Source organism: Calliphora vicina, chromosome 1, assembly GCF_958450345.1.
Source record: "Calliphora vicina chromosome 1, idCalVici1.1, whole genome shotgun sequence".
NCBI lineage: Eukaryota > Metazoa > Arthropoda > Insecta > Diptera > Calliphoridae > Calliphora > Calliphora vicina.
In genome coordinates this window covers 4,062,254-4,078,357 of record NC_088780.1, presented here as the reverse complement: position 1 = coordinate 4,078,357, position 16,104 = coordinate 4,062,254, and the positions used below count along the sequence as shown (strand labels likewise).

Below are 16,104 nucleotides of genomic sequence, written 5' to 3'. Positions count from 1 at the left end.
TCCTAGCTTGTTTACTTTCTTTGGATGTTTGCTCGTGTGGAGTGTGTGCTCTACAACAATATCTTGGATAATAATGGTTGATATAAAAACAAAATGAAAATAAAAAAAAAAAACACCTCGTATCGTGGTATCAAAAACACATCAATGTTCTATAACAAATGAGTCTAAGTTTCTCAGTCCGTCCGTCTGTCTGAATACATGGTGCTGGGGCTTTCGTTTGTTTTTGTAGATTCCCGGGGTGGGTGTCAATATTATGTTGAGGTGTGTGAGTGCATGTGTAGTTGCAAGTGAATTTTGTCTTTATTTTGAGCATGTATTCAAATTGTACGGATGTTTGCTAATATACATGCAACACTTCTTCTTCCTACAATTATAAAAATATATAGATATATGTATGCAAACGTACGTCTATATAAAACGTTGTCTATTACGTTTAAAATATAAATATTTCATATGCAAGTGCTTGCATAGGAGAGCAAATACTTTAGGCTGTCCCCTTAAATAGATTAAATTAAATTTAAAAGAAGCTAATTTAAAAATTATGTAAATTTTCAATATCTAAGCAAGCCACTTACTATATAAGTAGAGATGTTTGTTTAATAAATTAATATATTGTAATATATATATAGTTTGGCTCAGCCTAATCTTTGTGTACATGTTTATATGGATCTACTATACGCAATCTATTTAATATTACTCTATCGTACTAGCAAATTGTTGTAGTTGTTTTTATTTTCATTTTGGCAAAATGTTGTCGGCGTGGCGTATTTCTTGGTTTTAATCACATGCAATTTGCTTGAGCTAGAGCAAGTGCAAATTTACAGCCACTTTTAACACAAACACAAAGCCAAAATAATACAAAAAGTTAATTCATAAACATACTAACAATAACGGAAATGAACAAAAAAAAAAAACGTCATAAGCGGAGGAGGCAGCGAAGGCTACGGCTTTACTGGTTAACTAACTCACAGCTTAATGTCGTTCTGTCTGTCTGTGTACCTGGCTTGCCATGCCATACACTACTTATTATAATGTTTCATTTACAAGTTCACATGATGTTAATTAGAGTATTCAAGAAACCGAGTTTTTAGAAAAGCGGTTTACGGTTTTCATTACATCCAAAAAATAAACAAATCATATTAATGAGACTTATTTTTGAATTAACAATTAAACTGATCGCCAACGAACGTTAGATCTATTACACATCTAGAAAATGTGTGAAATTTATTGAGTGAATGACTTAAAAATGCGGGATTATTTCATATTTTTATCTTCTATTTTGAAACATTGGAACAATATAAATTTATTCAAAGTATTGGTCATTTTTAGCTATGACCTTTTCCGATCTTTCAGGTAACATAATGGATTCCGTGTCAAAATAACTGCTCATCTGAACTGCCAAAAACGAATCGAGCTAATTTCGGATACTCTGTTCCAAAGTGAAGCGTATTCCATAGAGAACATTCTGCATCGATCGAAACAAGGTCTGGTCTATAAGGCGATTGAGGCAAAACTTCCCAACCACTTCATTCTAAATACTTTTTAACAGGTATTGCAACATGTGGCCGAGCGTTATCATGATGGAATATTACGGTTTCATGTCTGGTCGATTATTCTGGGAGTTTTTTGGCCAATGCTCGCCTCAAGCGTTTCAAAAAGGTTCCCTGTGATGGTCTTGTAAGATTTCATCAGCTCATAACAGATATGACCGTTTTGTTCCCACCAAATATAAACATTACCTTAGCGCCATATCGTAATGGTTCCACTTTTCATCTCAAGTAATGATTCGGTGCAAAAATGGTTTTCTTCAAGCATCATTTCGGACATGCAAAATCGTATTTAAAGGCCTCTCAGCTTCAATTCGTATGGTATCCAATTTTGGATGAATCCTGCTGCTCGCAAACTGCTTGAGTAACTACCAATGATTTTGCAAGCTCTTGTTGAGTTTGACAACAATCTTTATGGAGTAATGCCTCCAATTCTTGGTCTTCAAACTCTTTTGGCTGGCCTGGCCGATATTTGTCTTTCGTGTGAAATTCACGACTTCTGAATCGAACAAAACATCGCTCGTAAGTTGAAACTTTCAAATTCTTCCTTTCACAAACAGACTGTGTTCGGTTAATTTTTAATTTCCATTTTAATAATCGTGAGAGATATTCGATAAGAAAATAAAAGCCGGTTACCCGATACAAAAAAAAACCGATTTGTAGAATTATTCGAAAGAATAAAATATTCGAAACCGGTTGGTTTTTCAAACAGAAAAAACCGGTTAACCGGAATCCGTTTCTGAATACTCTACTGGTAATTGAGTCTATGTGGATGAAGTTTGGCTGTTGGTAATACACAAAACGTACTCGTATTAGCAACAAGTACTCAAAATTATATTTAACCACTCATTTTGTTTTAGAATACACGGCTCTATTGTATTTAACGACTACTCGTACTCGTACTCTATGCAAAACAATAACCATTCTTTCTTAGCTATTCATTTCATAGATTTGCATACAGCATTTGCATTCATATACACTCATGCATATTCTTCTTCGTACGTTGCACGATATGCAAAAAAATATTCTTTATACGTTCAAACATTTCTCCATCTTTAAATTGTCTTAAATAATATTTTGGTAAAACAAAAAAGAGTTTATAAATTTTCCTAGTTTATAACGTAGTTTTGGAAAATTTAGATACTCAATGCAAATAATATTTCGAAATAAAATAAAGTTTTAAAATTGAAGTGGAATATTTGTAAAACACCAAACAGCCATCATGTGGTGCAGGAGCAAATTAAATATGCATTCGTTTTAAGATAAATTTTTCGAAACTTTGAAAATTTAAATAAATAAATATTGTGGGTAAAGAAAAGTTATTTTGCTTTTTGTTGAACAAAGACAGTTAGAGAGTGTTATACATAAATGTTGAGCAAATGAAATATTTACTGGGGGGGGTGTGTTTAGAGTGTAAAGGATATTTAAAATAATAAATTTAAGTCAGTGAAAAAAATACACTAAAAGTTTAAGATAAAAAACTTATTAATTATCGAGGATCTCTAGGACTATTTAATGGTAAATATTTAGAAAATAAAACCGGAGATAGTATTAATCTACACTAATGGAAAACTAGTAAAAACTTTTGAACGCGGTTTTAGTTTTTAAAAACTTATATGTCATTTTGAAGAGTACACATCTGTCATTTATTACCACTTAGTTATTGAACATTATAGTGGAAACAACAATGTTTTTTTGCTTCGAAAATGTCACATGCGGGAAGTTTTGCTTTACTTTACTTTAATTTGAAAAAAGTGCCGCTGAAGCACACCGATTGCTCACCAAAGCTTATGGTGAATGTGTTCCACCGATTTCAGCGAGCGAGGGATGGTTTGTTCGGTTCAGAAGTGGTGATTTTTACACTGAAGACAAAGATCGCCCAATTGAAGGCATTACTCCATGAAGACTATTGTCAACCTCAACAAGAGATTGCATAATCATTGGAATCTACTCAAGCAGCAATTTTAAAACGTTTGCGAGTAGCAGGATTCATCCTACAGCAAGGAAATTGGGAACCATGTGAATTGAAGCCGAGAGATCTAGAAAGACGATGTCCGAAATGATGTTTCAACGCTATGAAAGAATTAATTTTTGCACCGAATCATTACTTGCGATGAAAATTGGATCTATTACGATATCCCGAAGCGTAAAATATCGTATGTTAACCAACCAGCCGAATCGACACCAAAGCCAAATATTCATGGCGCTAAGGTAATGCTGTGTATTTGGTTCGAGCAAAAGGTAGCTGCTGAAATCCGACCAGACCATCACATTGAACCTGTAGCGAACTCTACTGATTTATTTGAGGCGAGCATTGATCAAAAAACTCCCAGAATATGCGGCCAGACATAAAACCGTAATATTTCATCATGACAACGTTCGGCCACATGTTGCAATACCTGTTAAAAAGTATTTAGAATGAAGTGATTGGGAAGTTTCGCCTCACACGCTATATAGTCAAGACCGTGCTCTGTCCTACTACTATTTGTTTCTATCGGTGCAGAACGCTCTCTCTGCGATACGCTTCACTGTGGAACAGAGTATCCGATGTTGGCTTGATTCGTTTTTGCCCGCAAATGATGAGTAGTTTTTTTTGTCTCGGAATCCATATGTTGCCAGAAAGAGGGGAAAAGGTTATAGCTAACAATGGCCAATACTTTGAATAAATTTATTTTGTACAAATGTTTCAAAATAAAAGCTAAAAATTTAAAAAAAATCCCTCATTTTGAAGTCATACAATCAGTGTGCAATATTTTTTTTTGTGGGAACTGTTAAAGATGCGAATAATCCAGAAACGATCCACACCCTTAAGGCTAATAACGTCAGATCCATTCGTCAGATTGAACCAGAAACCATCAACAATGTATTAAAACATTAGGCTGACATCGGACGCGGCGTGGCATATTTGTCAGTTATTTCTTATTTTAAATTAAATTTAGTTTGGTTCATTTTATTTAATAAAAAAATACATGTAATTGGACCACCCTGTACATCTGATCCAATTGGTCCATAGGCTATCTGGCGTCTTCGGAAAGCCTATTTCAAACAACAAACGGACTGACATTTATCGCTAAATAGCAATTCTATCAATAAGGAGTCGCAAATGTAAATTGTAGAAATTACAAGATAGACAATTTCCATTCAGCATTTCGAAGTCCTTATGAGAAAATTTTTGGATGGATGTTTAAAGAGAAACAATTTAAATCAACTTAGACGAACATTTATTCAGCTAAAATTGCAAAGTTTGCTTTCTCGGTCCAATAATGTGTTATCCTCTGTGTTTGGGTAACATAAAGAGGCATACAAATAAAGTTCGTTATAGTTATTATTCCACATATGAATATAATACCTTTTATTTTTATAAAATAATGCAAATTGTATTAGTTGTTTTTCCAAGGTAAAAATTTCTACTCAATTTACATTTATTTAGTGTTAAATTTTCAATTTAATTTAATTGAAATTTATTTAACGTTCTTATCGTCTTGTGTATTTATTATTTATTTGTGTAACACTTTGAATTTAGCATCACAAGGAAAACGCATTCCTTTTTGATATAACCAAGACACACACTCACATAATTGCATATAAATATCTGAATAAATATGTTTATATACATAACTAAATGTGTGTATGTATGTATCTGTGTATATCCTAAAAGAGGCATGATAAGGCTCAAGCACTCACACTTAGTCAAGTACATTTCAAGTGTAAGTAAATGAGGAAAATTTCTTTAAACACTTGTGAGTGAGAAAGAAGTTTCATACTCTGAACGTTGCAGAACTCTAATAATGAAGCATATAAGTACATATGTGTATAATGTAATTCAAGATGAAGAATGAAGCAGAAGCAGTTTGGTTTTCTACATTTTTTCTTTATTTCATTAAGCCACACACATGCAGGAGTACAAATGTCTAGTAAGAAAAGTAAAAAAATTCAGCAAGTTCTCCAAGCAATTTTCTTTAAAAAAAACAACATAAATAAAAAATTCACAACTATTAAACGTAACACAGAACAACAGAACCAAATGAGAATTGTTTATTTTACTTATTTCATTTTCTTTGTCGTCGTCATCAACGTCTTCCAGTGGTATGTTTGTTGGTTGGTTCATCTGCGCCTTGGTCTTGGCACTAGTTTCTCTAAATTTAGTTTTTATACTCTCTACACAGCAGTGTTTTATTTTATTTTTACTGTTTAAATACATTTTTTTTTTAATTTTTATGGTATTTCTGTATTAAATAATGATTTTCTCAATTCCATAAAGTTTTGTCGTTGATGTTGTGTTTTTTTTTGTTCTTTTCGAAAAGTTTCGATGGGGGCACATACAAACATATCTGAATATTTTTTGGCGTTTATTAAAAATTTTTTTGGGAATTATTAATCGAATACATTATCATGCTTGGGTGTGTGTGTGTCTACAGTTTTGTTATTATTTGCCACCTTAATGAGATGTGAAAATTCAACGATAAAAACAACAACAATAACAAATCAACCCTATACTTTTTTTCTTATTATTTAATTCTGTGTTATTTTGATTAAACTAAAAATTGTGTGTGAATAAACACTGAACAAAATGAATGGGTTAAATGGGGAAATTGTTTAAAATATCTCCACTTGTGTATTGAAAAATTTTAAGTTGCGATAATTGGATATAAAGAAAATCAGCCAAATCTGCTCATAAAGGACTGATATATCAGAATAAAGCAAAAGAAATATTTTTAGCCAAACTCGAATTAATTAAATTTTATAAAATGGTGAGAAATAAGAGAAGGAAAATGGCTATAAAAAATATTTAAACATAAAAATGTTTTCAAAATTTTAATATTTTCTTTTCACAAAATATTTACAATAATGACTTGATGTTTCAATTACTATATTGGTGGATCCCATGCAAGCAATGGTTGGATCTATATTCATAAAAATACACGGTGTCAGACTTCTTAATAAATCAGGAGAGAAATTATAATAACGAGTCCTTAAACAAGTATTGAAAAAATTTATAGTTGAGCACAAATTAAAGTTATTTTAAATACGGACGGAAAATGCTACCAGATCACTGTGGTTCCAAATCATAATCTAGGTGGACAAAATTATTTGTCGCTCTTTTTATATGGAATTGGTATCTCCGATTTCAAAAAAAAGTTTAAAAGATCGATATAAACTTTTTGTCAAGTTACAGTAGGGTCTAGATATACATAAAAAAATCGTTAATAAAAATTTAAAAAAAATATGTTTTCATGTGTTTCTGAAACAAAATTTTTAAAAATATCTGTATTTACTATATTTCAAGTTACAGTAGGGTCTAGATATATAAAAATCAATAATAAATAAAGAAATATTTCTAAAAATTCCATTCCGTAAAAATTAAAAAAAAGTATTTCGGCGAGTGCTGGCGGCTACAATTTTTTTAAAAAGACATTCCCCAGAAGTTTCTCTAAATGATGTATATAGTCATTGGACGGGCTTCGACGGTCTTTTTTTTTGGCAAGCTAAATAACATTCTTAGAAAAAAAAATATCAGTATATTTGAGACCCAAGTTGAAAGGACTATAACAGGAAAATGGCCCATAAATATAAGATATACACTTAATAAAAGCCTATATCAATGTTTATCTATGTTTTGAAGTATGAATTTCTATATGGTAAAACCATTGAGATATATCTAATTTAGTAAAACAGTAAAATATTAAAAAAAAATTAACGAAAATATGAATCAAAATTTGTTGAACTTCTGGCGCTTCTGTCGAGAAAATGAAATGTCCAATTGAAAAACCCATTTGTATTGGAGGAGAGCAGATTGTCAGCTTCCGAAAAAACTTAGTCTTTCCAAATTCTGAAGATACCTATTTTCATAATTTTGTCCACCTAGATTTTGATTTGGAACCACAGTGCAGATAAAAAGTTTGTTTAAGCTAGAGAAACTAATACTCCAGGAAGAAAGTTATCAATGGATAGAGTAACAATGTTACTTTGCACTAATGTATCTGGAACAAAGAAAATGAAACCTCTTATTCTTGGAAAGGGCTGCTCGTTTAACAAATTGTTGCCTGTAAATTATCTTCTTGGTTATTTTTATACCCTTCATCATGAGTGGCAAGGTTTGTCATTCCGTTTGTAATTTCTACATTTTTCATTTGCGACCCCACATAGTATATATATTCTGGATCGTTATAGATAGCGAAATCGATATAGCCATGAAATCAACTTTCCGTAGCCCCCAAATAACTTACATACATAATTCATACATCAATATATTGGGAATTCTTCCGGCTCGGTACAATATCGACAAAATCGGCCCACAAAATACTGAGATATAAGGAAAAAAACGGGACAACCTTGTTTTTTGGTCTATTTTTGATCTATATCTGGATTACTATGTTATTAATATAGACAATATCAATATCTAATGATAGATATTTCAAAGTCCATTGCAACGATGTATATAAGGCTATAATAAGTTGGACCTACAATGGGTCAAAATCGGGAAAAATATTTTTTAACCCGAATTTTTTTTTCATCTTTTTCCAAAGAAAAAAATCTAAAAAATTAATGTGAAAAAGAAATCTCGAAGAATGTCAGATACAGTATGATCAAAATTATTATTTTTATCTTGATAACTTTATCAATCGTTATAATTGCCACATTTGGACTGGCGAAATATTGTTGAGAAAAAAACAAATTGGTTTGGATCTTCCAGCTTGAAGACATAAACACCAAATGTAAATAATTTTAGGATAAGATGACTCTGTTAATACAATTGGGTTAATACAAGTTCAAAGTTAAAAATAGGTGTATAAGTCCATGCAAGGATCGAAAGGATCCATCATCGAAATTCTTCGAGTTTCTTTTTGTATCTCCATATGATTTCTTTAATTGTTTGATCTGTCTCAATATATCGTGCAATAAATAATTTATGTGTCATTTTTTAGGATTCATATCTGTCATTAATTCTCACTTAGTTATTGAAAATGTCGAATCAGGCCTGCCAATAAAGTTTCGTTTATTCTCATTTAGTTATTAAACAAAAAAATTAGACCAGCCAAAACAGACCAAGAATTGTAGTCATTACTTCATGAAGATAGTTGTACAACTCAACAAGTACTCGCAAAATCAATGGGAGCTACTCAAGCAGCAATTTGAAAACATTTTCGAGCATCATGATTCATTACAATCAAGAAAAATTGTGTAACATACGAATTGAAGCCGACAGACCTTTAAAGACGATTTTGCATGTCCGAAATAATGGTTATTTTCAATGGTTACAAAAATGGATCTATTACGCTAACGCGAAGCCTAAGTGATCGTACGTGAAGCCCGGGCAACCAGCCGAATCGACACCAAAGCCAAATATCCAGGTGCTAAGGTAATTCTTTGTATTTGTTTGGAGCAAACGCGTCCTATCTATTATGAGCTGCTGAAATCTGACAAGACCATTAGAGGGAACCTGTACCGAACCTCCAGAATATGCGGCCAGGTATGAAACCGTAATATTCCACCATGAAAATGCTAGGCCTCATACGTTTTATAGATCAGACCGTGCCTCGTTCGATTCGATCGATTTGTTTCGATCGATACAGGACACTCTCTCTGGGATACGATTCACTTTGGAACAGAGTATTCGATAATGGCTAGATTCGTTCATAATCAAAAGATGAAGTGTTCTTTTGGCTCGGGATCCATATGTTGCCAAAAATATGGGAAAAGGTTATAGCTAACAATGGCCAATACATTGAATAAATTTATAATATATAAATGGTTGGTGGTCAACCTTGAAAAAATGTCCTGTTACCTACTATTAGCCATATCTTAAAATATAAGCTACATATTTCTCTAGTTGTGGCTTTGAAATAATTGGTGTAAAATAATTTGGATAACATAACGCAAAATAATCCTATATTTATGAGTTTAACAGATCGACCAGAAGTGCTATGGCGATCTATATTAGGATCTTGTTTATGAAGGAGAAAAAGGAAATTTTTCTTAAGATGGAGCTGCTATTCAGATCTTTTTTTACATCATGAATATAAAGGATAAAAACGACCACAAACATATTTGCTTTAACACAGTCTTTATTCAGATAAAAGTTTCTTACAAAACCGAACCAGATTTTAATCTGTTAAAATTAAAAACAAGATTTTTGCAATTCTTAATTTGCCAAATATTTAGTTCAATATAATATTTCTTTAGCTAAGAAACTTTGTTAAATTCCGTCGCTTATTACAAATTGGATATCTAAGTGTATACATTCACATAGATATACTTTTATTTCACATTTATAAGTAAAGTAAATTAAATATCCTTCAAGTAATTTGTATTTCCTTTGCTAAATGCAAAGTAGTATTTCTTTTTTTTTTAAATTTGAAGAAACCCTTAGTTTATTTCACTTTTTGTGTTTATTTTTCTAGTGTAACAAATACTAAGAATATTTAAACAATTTTTCGCTCTCAGCTTTTGTTGTTTTAAAATATTTACCTTAAGTTTTCATGAACCGGAAAACGTGATGTGTATCCTGCCAATGAGATTTGTTGAAAACGTGGTTGATATCAAGTAATTTTTTACTAAATAAATTATTGTCGTGTAATAAAACCAAATTTGGCTTAGATTTTACTTTGAATTAGATAAACAATCTGGATATTTTAAAACGAAACTTGTAAACATTTCACACTTTACAGGTAATTTGTCGCATTTATCTTTGGCACCAAAACTACAATATTTTTTATTCATTTAATTTAGCTCATAAACTGAGTTTTGCTTTCTTATGCGATTGGCTGATAAATGCAGTAGTAGTGATACTATTTTTTTTTGATATGACTATTAATTTTTTATTTTGTTAAATTTGTCTTATTTGAGAATTTTATAAATTTGATGTTTCACTTTTAACATGACACATTAAACGAATTTTCTTATTTTATTTTTTTTTTTTTGGGTTTTTACTGAGAGATAAATTTATTTAAATCTCAACTATACAAGGTTTATTATTAATTATTTTGTTGTTTTTTGCTTCTTGTTTTATTTTATATTTTTTTTTTTTTGAATACATAAAATTGAGTGCATTACTTTTTCCGCATCATACTCAACATCATCGAATCATCAGCATGATTGTATTCTTTAGTTTCAAATATTCACATACATAAATTTTTTGTTTTCATTTCCAAAAACAAAAATGCTTTTTTTGTTGCTGTTTTATCACATTTATATTTCAATTGTTATTTTTGTATTGTAGTTTTTGTTGTTGATAATTTCATCTTCTCAAAGATTTAAGATTTTTTTTTTGTTGACGAGCGATCGCATCTAAAAATAACAATCTTACGCGTCTCGCATACAGATGATTCGAATGATTCTAATGATGCTGCTGCTCAATTCCTTTTGGTTATTGGTGGCTGTATAAAAATGTATATTTCTGCTCGTACACAGAGATTGAGGCAAAGAATCTTATATTATTTTCTCGTCTTTTTCTGCTTCTACTCAATGACAACAAAAAACAAAACTGCGGCATGCGTTCAATCTTTTTCTTTTTTTTTATATATTTTTATTCAATTCAATTATTTGTGGCCCGGCATGCATGTGTTTTATTTAGTGGAGACCAAGTTTCGTAAAGCACGTCCTTTAGCGAGGTTTGTCAAATTTGCACTGAATCCAAATGTATTAAAACTGATTGTATCGAGCACTTTGATATCAAACAAACAACAGCAGCAGCAACAGCAACAACAATAAACAACTTATAGCCGAAGCCAATAAACGTACAAACAAACAAACGTAAATGTATCCAAAACGATCATAGCCTCAATTTTCTATACAAACTACAGTGTGCTCTTTATATCGTTTGTATTTATGTGCGATGCGATCGGTGTGTTAAGCTCTGCTGAGTGTTGGTGCGCAATGCAGAGGCGCACACAAATATTGTTGTTACTTCGTTGAACACAGTACTAAGTACGTACGATCGATGGATGGATGGATAGATTGTTGGTGTAATTTGTTGGATGTTGCTAACAAAATACGTTCCTTTAGTTGATCGTATTTGAAATTTATGTGTGACCAGTGTTGCCATAAATTTTTTGAAGAAAACTTTTTATTTCTAAAAAAAAAACTTTTTTTCAACAAAAAAAACTTTTTTTAACTACATACATACTAAAATTACAAAACCCAATTCGTACATATAATTAGACTGAGATAATTTATGTGAGTTGAGTGGTGGAGACACTTCATAAATCAATTACCATATTTAGTAAATGAATTTGGGAACATCATTTTGAAATAAACGGTTCAACTTATTGATATCATAAATTTACAATTTTCCAAAAAACTTTTTTTTAAAAAAATAAAACTTTTTGCATCTCAAAAACCTTGCAAAAAAAGGGAAAACTTGACATATGGTAACGCTGTGTGTGACTGTTGTTATTGTGAACCATTTAGCGTTTTTATTTTTGTGTTAATGTTTAAATAAAAACGTAGTTTTTCTTTTGGATACAGAGAATGTTGGAAATAATCATCCGGAAGGAGGATTCGAAATCCCCAGAGCTAGTCTACATAATACCTTTTCAATCAGTCAGTTGGAGCCATATGAAGGATATCTAGGGAAGTTTGCAATGCATTGATTAACTGGAAACTTTGTATGTATCAGAAACTGATCTGCGTGCTGTATTCTGAAAGAAAAGTTCTGAACCTATACAAAAGTAGGGTTTTCTGATGTTGATATTGTAATTCTCTAATGGGCTTGGATGACACAATGTCGGAAGAGGGTAGAATTTTGTGGTAGTAGATACAACACTGAATAAACTCAAAACTAGAATAGCTGTACACAAAGACAAGACATATCTTCGCAAAAAAACAGCATTATCATGTTTGTAAATATGTCCCCGACATTTTGAACTTTCCGGCTCTTTAATGAAAGGACAACACTACTCCTCTCAACAGCCATATGTCAATTGACTTCTGTCAAAATTTGAACAAGCTGTGTCATTTAGTTCGTGTTTGACAGCCATTGATAGCAGACTACCTCGTGACTTGAGGAGTAAATGAGAAAAAGTGGATTTCGTCTGCTCATTAGGCATTCTTTTTTACGGAAAAAACCATCACTCAAAAAAAAGGCTAAGTTTGATAAATACTATGGGAAATCTGGAAATCAATGGAAAAAAGTGGTTTATAGAATTTCTTTGTGGCCCTACAAGAACGGATGATGACCCGAAACAATTGAAAAAATCACGATATGATGTTGGCCGATCGGAGATTGAAAGTCATCTCACATGGCTCAGTGGTTTCAATTTTGAATGATCATTTGGGTATGAGGAAGCTTTCCGCAAGATGCTCACAATCGGTTGCACAAAAGGCTACACACATTTGCAGTTTCCATTGCAAAAATCCATGAATTAGACTACGAAATACTTCCTCTTCCACCCTATTCTCCGGATTTAGCCCCGAGTGACTATTTATTGTATCCAAACCTGAAGAAATGTGTTGGCAGAAAGAGATGAAATCGTCTAACAAAAAATACGTATTTTGATGTCCTCGACAAATCTTATTTTTTGAAAGGAATAAATGAATTTGAGAAACGTTGGACTACGCTGAATGTGGTACATTCAGAAAGTCTTATTATCAATCACTATTTACTCTCGAATTACACAAGTAAGGTTGGCTTCCATGTCTTGAATCGTAGCTGGCTTATCGAAGAACAAATTTGACTTCACATAACTCCAAAGAAAAATCCAGAAGTGATATCACACTTCCAGACACGATCTAGGCGGTCATTTGACAGTTCTGGAACGCTAAATTAGCTGCTTGATATGCAAGGTCGATGTTGCAAACCATATGTTGCTGATTTTTGTAATATATAGCCGAATAAATTGGCGACGTTTGTTGTTACCATGAATGAATAACAATTTACAAGATACTCACATGGTGGAAAATAAGATGGGATATCAGCAAGAACTTCTGGTGAAAAATTAAGATTGCTTTGGAGCTTCTAATCTTCTCGATTAACGAGTGTTGCTGAGGGTCTAAAAAACCTTTCGAAAAAACATTTCTAATATCAAACCACATAGAAACAGCAAATTGCCATGTTCAATAAAGTGTTACTTGCCGAAAAATATGAAAGGTATATGAAGTAATATGTGTTGTCAATATCGCCCAGAAATGATTATTACAGATGAATTTACTTACAAAATTTCCTGCTTCCAGTGATAGAGTGCTTTTGACACACTCCCAAACTAGATTCATAATTACTAATCTGATAAAAATAAATTTTATGGATTGCAGATAATTAAGGTTATTCCATAATAAAAGATTCTAAGACTAGATTGTGATCAATTTAGGAGCTGAATTTTGAATTGAATTTCTTTCCGCCCCCAGAAGTCCTGAGTGATTCAAGTAAATGGCTTAAGCATTATATACAGTGGGCCTCAAAAGTGAGTAAACACCAAAAATTATTTGATTTTTTTCAAAATCTTAAAATCTATCCATCGATTTAAATTCAAAAGTTTCGGTTTGTTGGAGATTGAGATGAATAATATATTCGGTTCTGGAAAAAAAAGATTTAAGTCGGAATATATGATTTTCATGATCTTAAAAAAATCAAAAAATTCACTGAGGCTGTGTATATATAAGAATCAGGCGAATATCAATCATTCCTCTACATGGCTTAAAAGAATTTTCAAATTTTAAGTTGTCACTGATGTCGAATATGGATGTAGAAGGTGAAGATTCTTGAGTATTGAATTCCAATACCTAACCAATATTATTCAAACATAATATTCTCGAGACTACTACATCTGATTGATTGAATGGAATACGCCCGAAATGGGAACTTGAGAAGCACTTACTTTTAAAAAGAATTAAAAAAAATTAATATTTGATTTAAAATTGTTAATTAAATATTAGTAATTTGTAAAGCCATAATTTCTTCATTTCCTGTTTGAAATGGAACTAACTTAATTTCGTTTGCTTGTGATCACTTTTATCAGTCAACATTACTGGCCTCAATGTTGCCAGATTATTGTTGAATGATCATGAATTAAGCAGAGTGAGTGAATGAGTGGTTGGTTGTTTTGCTAAGGCGTTTTGATCTTGACTTAAGTGAATACCAATCCCAACCCACTCAACTGTGTCCGGTGTTCAGTTAAATGTTTCGTGTTGTTGCTTACTTTTTGCTGCTGCTGTTGTTGTTGTTATTGTGTCTTATTATTATTGCCGTTGTACATAGAATTAAATACATATAAAATAAACAAAAAAAATCTTCCAGCTTATTTAATACACTCAACTAAAAATGTATTAAAGCGAGCTGTTATTTTAATGAATGGAATGAATGAATGATTAAATACAAAATAATAATCAAAAAACTAAAGAAACCAACCAACAACAAAACAAGAAATAAAGCGTGCCTCTACCTCAACTGAGCATGAGTAACGTCATCATGTAAATTTTATTGCTGCTGCTGGTGGTTGCTATTGTTGTTGTTATTGCTGCTATTACCACTAGACCAAGAAACCGAGAAACCCACTAACTGCGCGCGACCAACACGAGTTTTTATTTCTTAAAATAAATTTTTTGGTTTTTTATTTTATTTCATTGTCTGCTGGTTGTTATTGTTTTGTTCATTTAATTTCTTCATTGCAAATACAATAGCGTGGTTGTTGTTGCTTGTTTGTTTGATTTTTCATAAGTACGACGGGCCTAAGTGTGAGTGAGTATTCCACTTTAGTGTATTTTGTAAGAGTACGAGTACATAGATACTTATTCATTGTAGATACATTCCAGCAGTTCTAATCCCTAAAGACACTAATTTTCACATTTTTCTTCACTTGGATGACTCCAATTTATATATTTTGGGTCATTTGACACGTATGTGCTCTTTGAAGTGCAGAGAGAAGTCAGTTGGTTACTTTATACATCCCAGGTAATCTAACAGGATGACAATTGTCACTTAAGTGCCTCTATGTAATCTGGATTGTAGTCACTTTAAACGTTTTATGAGTAATTCGTACAAACTGGTTTTATACAAATTGTTTTGATATAATTCTCATACTGTTTATTTTTATTGTTGCATAAAATAACATGTAACATAGCATGAAGTCAATAGTTACTTTAGAGTCTCTTAGTAACCTATAGTGAAGTCACTTTAAACGTTTATTTTGTACAGCACTTTAGAAAGCAATACAATGGAGTGTTGTCGGAGGAAGGTTTGTTTACAAGCAATCCTTTATTGTACTGTCTATGGTATGTCTTTTTAGCTGACTGTTTAAGGGCAATTAGCACCCCTACATGTTAATATAACTAGATTTGTAGCTGATCAAGTTAGGTAGCTAGTAAGGTTTTTTTTTTTTTATTTTACGATATGAAATCGTCGAAAGACTCTGGCATCCAAATTACCAGGAGTGCTGGACTCTAACCACGCTAAAACACCTCGATACACTGCCTCACTCGTCCCTGTGGTACTACTGCAAAGCTATACGTCGCAGGATGGGGAAGGTATTATTAAACCCGATCTAAATAATGTTGATTCGTCTCCGAATTTCCTCTAACCTACGGAGTTCAACAAGAACCAATTTAGCAAATTCACATATAATCG

At 32.0% G+C, this 16,104-nt stretch overlaps 1 protein-coding gene across 1 annotated transcript in view; it reads right to left on the bottom strand.

The window, feature by feature from the left end:
* tx (taxi) overlaps positions 1-11,242 on the bottom strand; it is a 31,599-nt gene extending 20,357 nt beyond the window's left edge. The window contains exon 1 of the mRNA XM_065515471.1: positions 10,017-11,242. The gene's annotated coding sequence lies outside the window, so the exon portion shown is untranslated. The remainder of the gene's footprint in view (positions 1-10,016) is intronic.
* Between the last annotated feature and the right edge of the window lie 4,862 nt (positions 11,243-16,104).